At 40.4% G+C, this 7050-nt stretch overlaps 1 protein-coding gene across 5 annotated transcripts in view; it reads right to left on the bottom strand.

Annotated features, from left to right (window-relative positions):
• FOXN2 (forkhead box N2) overlaps positions 1-6823 on the bottom strand; it is a 54076-nt gene extending 47253 nt beyond the window's left edge. For 2 of the 5 annotated variants that reach the window (XM_045827627.1, XM_045827631.1), the window contains exon 1: positions 6598-6823. The gene's annotated coding sequence lies outside the window, so the exon portion shown is untranslated. Of the gene's footprint in view, positions 1-5409; positions 5489-5889; positions 6543-6597 lie in introns of those variants that run through there. The other 3 variants (XM_045827628.1, XM_045827629.1, XM_045827630.1) reach the window with 2 other exon arrangements.
• Between the last annotated feature and the right edge of the window lie 227 nt (positions 6824-7050).

A 7050-nucleotide genomic window follows, 5' to 3' on the forward strand; every position in this document is an offset into this window, starting at 1 on the left:
GTTGCCAGATGGGAGGGAAGTATGGGGCAATGGATGAAAAAAGTGGTGAGGGGATTAAGAAGTACAAATAGGTAGTTACAGAATAGCCATGGGATATAAAGTACAGTATAGGAAATGGAGTAGCCAAAGAACTTATACACATGACCCATGGACATGGCCAATGGTGTGGGCATGGCCTGAGTGAGTGGGAGAGTGCTGGGTGGAGAGGGGCAACAGGGGAAAAATTGGGATAACTGTAATAGCATAATCAATAACAAATAATAAAAAAACAATGTATGAATTTTCATAGTCTGACAAACTTGGGTTCAAATACCCAGCACTGCATTTGAATAATGTCTCATTATCGATTTCTTAATCTATAAGAATAAAACACTTCCTTAGGGTTTTTATGGAAATTAAATTATATACTCATATGACTAGTATAATACCATAACAGGACATAGTAGGCACTCAATAAAAAGAAGTAATTATTATTGTGATTATTAATAGATGTTCAATCAGCATAGAGGAGGTAGCATTTAAACTAAACTTTTAAGGATGGAAGAGTTGAACAAAGGCATAGGACAGGTAAAATGAACAGTAAAACCTTAATTTACAAGAAATTTCTTCCTTTTTTCTGTGATTCCTCTTTTAAGATAAAGAAAAAAACTATAAAGATATAGTTATCAACTTCTTCAATTCTCTACCTCTAAAGTTATGAATATAGTTTAAAATTTTATATTAACTGTGTCAAAACTGTAATTTAACTATTAAATTTTGCTCAGTGGTCTGTACAATATAGTGTGAGATGTATAAATGTATTAATACATTTTAAAAAGAATCAGTAAGAGTTCAAGGTAAGATTGTTTTGTAGTTAACCCAGTTAACTAGAAAAAAAATGAACTGAAACCCTTATTCAACAAGTCGTTATTCAGGTTTTATTCTCCAATAAAATTGGTATTGCTGTATTAGTAACATCCCAATAACATTCCCATTGTTAGAATGGCATCACTCTTTTCTATTAAGTGACTTTCCTCCAAAAAAAGTTAGTTTCAAAATTTTGATTAGTGTTCTTTATTTCCCACAACCTCATTCTCTTTTCCATAAAGAAATAAACAAAAGATATCTCTCACAAAAGATAGCTCAGGATCTGTTCTTTTCCCAGTATACCTTTCAAACCACTTCTCAGGGGAAAAAAAAAAAGCTTTTAAGTAGCAAAAGTACTAAATACCTATGAAAATACAAGAATTTTCTTATATAACCTGCAAACCTTCTTAGATATGAAGATAATTGATATAATTAAACTGTCCAAATAATTCAACAATAATACATCAGCTTAGGGAAAATCAAAGTAATTTTCCATTCTCTGTTTCAGTAGCAAAAAGGTGGTTATTTTTATGGTACATAATATTTAACCTTTATGATAACAGCGTATCTTCTAAGTGACTACTTAGTTACAGAGCTTTACTTAGACTTTTAGGCCTCACAGTAATACTATGTTTATAACTGCCAGTGAAATTAAAGCCTATATTGGTAAGGGGATAAATTCTATTTCATGTTTATATCCAGTGGGCTCCAGAAGAGTACAAATGAATGAAGTCTCTTGTTCACCACTATATTCTTAGCACTTAAATACAACAGATGCTCAATAGATGTCTAAGTTTAAATTCTTATTTATTAAAAAGAAAATTAGGTTGAGGGAAATAAAAAATATATGAATCAAAATTGGGTTAAGGCCTAGGGCATGGGCAGTGCTTAGTGATTTGCTTCCAGAGCAGAATATGGAATGGGTGGGCCTGGGGGTGAAACCTGGCAAACAAAGACCTCAAACAGGTGATCAAGGTTAATACAATGTTATCATATTGTTAGTATGTATGTACCTTTGATATAATGTGATAAAATGTCACTTTACCTTTGTTGTCTTTAAAAAAAAAAAAAGGCACGCTTAATGATTTTAGAGAGGGGGGATGGGAGGCAGAGAGGGAGAGAAACATGATGTGAGAAACATCGACTCGCTGCCTCTTCTACACACCCCGACTGGAAACTGAACCAGCAACCCATGTATATGCCCTAACTGGGAATCAAACCCACCACCTTTTGCTCTAAGGGCAATGCTGCAATCAACTGAGCCACATCCGCCAGGGCTCACCTCTGTTGTCTTGCTCCCTAAAACCCATGACCCCAGTCTAATCATGAAGAAAACATCAAACATATCTCAAATGAGGGATGTTCTATAACATTTTGACTAGTACTCCTCAAAACCATCATAGTTATCAAAAATAGGAAAAGTATGAGAAACTGGAATTCTGAAACAGAAATAGGACACTATGGGAAAACTAGTGAAATCTGAATGATGCGGTTTAGTTAATAGTAATGTAGCAAGCAATTCTGTTTCCTTAGTTGTGACTAATGTACCATGGAATAATGTAAAAAGTTAACAGGAAAAACAGGATGGAGTATATACTGTGTACTTTTGGTAAATGTAAACTATTCTAAAAGAAAAAGATTCTTTAAATTAAAAAAAGTTAAAGTAAGAGAAGGAATACTTGAATCAAAATCCCTTGGAAGCAAATGATAACACTCTTTTGGTCCCTTTATATTTAGCAGTAAGACAGACAACAGTCTCATACAGTGGAGATAAAGTTATTAATAAAACAATATCATAGGTATTATACAAGCCTACAGTATTAATTATGAAGTCACATATGGACAAAGCAAATACCCCTTGAATTCTACTTTTCTAAAATATCATTCTTAGTCCTCAACATTTCAATTAACTAACTCTACGACAAAAATTCATAATGTTAGCTGTCAGCTCTACATTGACTGAACTATCTTACACCTTTAACTTCTAGTCACTAAAGTTCAAATTCACCTTGATAGCTCTCATCACTTTACACTCAACTAAACTTACCATCTTCTTTGTGATGTTCCCCTTCTACATCTCCTTCTCAAAGTTATTTAGAACTAAATAACTCTATATAACTCTAATAAAGTTATTAGAACTAAAGTTCCTATAGGTTAGTACAATGCTCTCTTTCCCACTCCTCTTCATTCCCACCGTTAATAACTAGTCCTGTACATGGCTATTAAATGAACCTTCCTCAAATAAGGGAATTATCATTCCCAGGCTCAAATGCCATCTTTCTGGGGGACTAAACCATATTTAAATTCAGAAGTGATGTCTTCAAGGCCATCCATAATTGGTTATTCTTTTGTTCCACCTCACTTGTAAAGAAAGACCTTTCTATCATTTTTCCACCTCATACGATAAGTCCTGCCTTTCCTTTAGTCAGAAAATAATCAAATATTCACTAAGAAGATAACACTCTTCTGGGTAGTTGACTTTATAATCTTCTTAGGATGATAAAATCTAAACAGATAACTAAAACAAAGGATATGGGAATTTGTCTGTTCAAAGCTGTATCGTCAGTTCCTAGTGTCTGCCACGTGGTAGGTATGGAAAAAACATTGATTAAATAAATGAAAACAAGGTGGTACAGAATATTACAGCCGAAAAGTAGTATATACTACTAGGGAAGAGATTTTTGGTTGGCGAGATAAAGGCAGGTATAAAATTGTATTATTCTAAGGCTCTCAAGGCAATCGAAATTTCAACCAAGCTTCAACCTTGAGTAGATCTTCTGTAGTTAAGAGGATGTGTGCAAGTGTATTTCAACAGAAAAATGTCATATCAGCAAAGGTAAAAAAGAAGCAAAATTGGTATACCATGCTGAACTAATGAATAAAAAGTTCCTATAGGTTAGTGGAAGATAAGATTGAAGAAGACAGGAACCAAAGATTGAAAAGTCTTCAGAAGAAATTTGGTTCTCATGTTTCATATACAGGGTTTTGGTCATTAGAGCAATATAATCTTCAGGAGGATTAATCTAATGGGAGTAAAATAAAGGTTGACCTTTAGAAAGCAAGAGCCTTATTTCTTCAAGAAGCTTCCCGTATCTTTTCAAACCCCCTAGTTTTCTTCTCCTCTTAACTCTTACAGAACCTGCCTGCATCGTACAATTTATCTCCTAACCATATCTTCTCACATTATAAGCTCTTATTTTCATGTGTGTTAATCTAGTCTCTTCAACCTAAGAATAGGGATCAAATCTTATACCTCTTATCTTCCCTAATAAATCAGCAAAGTATTGGCCTTTCAAAACTTTGTTTTTGGAGGACCTTTTTGCATTTATGCAAAACCCAGTTATTAAAATAACAACAGTTTAAAAGCAACATACATGTGGCTAAGCCATAAACTGTTAGGATGGCATTTTTAAGTTTCACTTGATAGATCCCATAACTAATAATGTATACAACAATTAGCTTGCAGTGTATGTTTTCAGTGCTTTCTGTTTTATATAAGTATATCATAACCTCATTTCCTTTTCTTTCTCACCTAAGCATGGGCACACATGCTCATTTCTCAGTCTCATTATCTTTTCTGCACTAAAGACTCTCTGATATTTTTACCTGTTAACCTCATTGATTAAGGACCATTGTTATGGTGTAATTAAAATTCTAATAAGTTTTACCATAATTTCTCTACACATCCTAAATGTTTACTGTGGTTTATCACTCTTCAAGTAAAACCAATTCAAAATAAAAACATATGTTATAGAAATAATTCAAATCCACCAAAGTATTCACAAAATGGAACATGATGCATTAGTAATCAGGGATTGTACTTAAACTCTAAAATTTTCCAAACACTACAAAAGTTTGGATATTTAAATTTTTAATCTTTGACATTTAATTTTTACATAGTCTAAAAATTAAACTTCATTCCTTTAAAATAAAATCCATTTGTTAGCATTCATATCTTTTAATACCTTCCTCCCAAAAAGCTTCAAAAAGTGTACCTACAGAAATCAAACGACTATTTATTTCATCCCTAAACAAGTATTTTCAATGGTAATATATACATTTCAAGTCACGACTTTTAGGTAAAAATAAACAGATTTTTATAAAACTATCAAAAAGAAATCCCCCAGAATGTGATTATTTCTGATTATGTCAGAACCTCTCATTAGTGGCTTTGAAATTCAAATGATTTCCCCCCAACCCCAGTTGGAAAACTCCATAATGTACCATTCTATTCCCAACCAATCTTTAATGGTATCTAATACTGCTGAGATTTTTAAAAAGAATCATCAAAAAAGCAAAGGAGGGCAAAAATGTCAATATGTACCTTACAAGGACTGCAAGGAAACAAGTTAAGTCTTATGATGTGGACAAATCCAGTTCAACTTTTTCCACTTCCGCACCCAGAAAACACCAAAATAAATGTGGATGCAAAGCTACAGCACGGTTACAAAGCCCCTGGCTGCTAGTGAAGCCTCAGCCCTGGTGGCGCTAGGGCAATCTCTTACACTCAGACGGCCACGTGGCTGTCACAATTAGAAGACAGGAGAAACAGCGTAAACTAACCTGAAACAACTGCCCTCCTCCCCCATGTCGGAGTTCGGGTAGCAGAAAGCATGTGACATTTCTTTGCATAACTTTTTTCCTGTAAGGAGAAAACTAAGTACAGAGGCTGCTTTAAAGAGACTTTAAATTGAAATCGGGTCAAAAAAGATCCCGAGAGTGTGCCCTCAATGAGTTGGAATACCTCAGAACCGTGAGCTGCGGTGAGAAGAGGCTTTCGGCTAAAAGGTAAAAGGGGTGGAGTTGTGTAAGACCGAGCACTGAGCACATGGGTTGGTTTACTCTGACTCCCACCACCCTCCCAGGTTCCAGACTCACTGCCGCTGCCGAGGGGCGAACTGAGAAGGCTGAAATGCCTCGCGCACGCCCTCAAACCTCACATCCAGGAGGGAGGACTAAAGAACAGAGTAACCTCGGCCCCCAGACAGCAGGCGAACAGGAAGTGTCCATATTGCAGCGCTGAAACGCAAACTCCCATCCTACCTAGACAGCCACCTTCAGAGGCCCCCAGGGCGCCCGCTGGAGATACCAGAGGGCGTCGGGGTCGGCCACCCCCACATCCGGGACCCGAACTTGTCCGTCCAAATGCCCCGCCACGCAGCTGCCCGAAGTTCACTCCTGACGGCGCCCAGCGCCAGCGCCTTCACCGACACTACTTGGCCGGGCCCAGCCAGAGTCCGCCTGGGGCTCGACGAGGACTCCACGCTCGCACGTCTCACTCCACCACAAGCCAGAGAAGGGGGTGTTGCAAAGACTCCCCGGGGGGCTTGGGGCAGACACTTCCTCGAAGAGCAGATTCTCCCTGAGTCAAGCCCGAAGCGTCCTCCGAGCCTTTCGGGAGAGACGGCACCGCTCGCCGCAGTTTCCTCAGCGCGACACCAGCTCCCGGGTGGTCGATACCTTTCAGGAAAAAACTCCGAACTCCTCACAGGGCTGCACTCTCCTCAGTTCGACACCCCGCTGGAGCCCACACACAATCTAAGCCACGCGCTGCGGAGACCCCCTAGCCAGCGTCAAAACCTTAGGACAAAAATGTCCGGGCGCGTCACGGGACAGCTGCCTCCGGGCCCCACGCCCGGCCCAGCCACACGCGCTGCCTCTGTGCCCAGGAGCTGCGCGGCGATCCGGGGCTGAGAGCACGGAAGCCGGGCGGCGCCGGCCAGGGAGGGCGGCGTTCCGCCCCGGACTCACCCTCAGCTCAGCCGCCACAGCGAGGAGGCAAGAGGCGGGTAGGGGGAGACACAATATGGCAGAGCACCGCAGCTACCGCCGGCAGCTAGCTTCCAGCAACCACCTCCGGGAAGACACGGCAACGAGAAGGCAGCGGCAGCTGCGGTGGCGGCCCGGGCAGCACCACATCCCCCTCCCGCCTGCTTCCTTCAGCTCCCTCCGCCCCCGCTGCCATGGCAACGCGGCGCCTAGGAGATTAGCCCCGCCCTCCCCTCCCGCTCCACCTCCCTCGTCTTTTCTGGAGGGGTGCTCGGTCTGCCCCTTTCCGTCCCCTCCCACCTCCTACAGAAGGGCCAGCCGGAGGCCGCCAAGAAAGACAAGTAGAGGAGGAAGGGCTGTCCGGAAGGGCGGGGCTCACACGGAAGGTAGGGCGGAGACTTGGTGGGCCACTGCGTGTTCGAGCTGAGGAGGGGC

This window comes from Phyllostomus hastatus, unplaced genomic scaffold (genome assembly GCF_019186645.2).
Source record: "Phyllostomus hastatus isolate PE091 unplaced genomic scaffold, TTU_PhHast_1.1 phas_scaffold_78, whole genome shotgun sequence".
NCBI classification, from domain to species: Eukaryota; Metazoa; Chordata; class Mammalia; order Chiroptera; family Phyllostomidae; genus Phyllostomus; species Phyllostomus hastatus.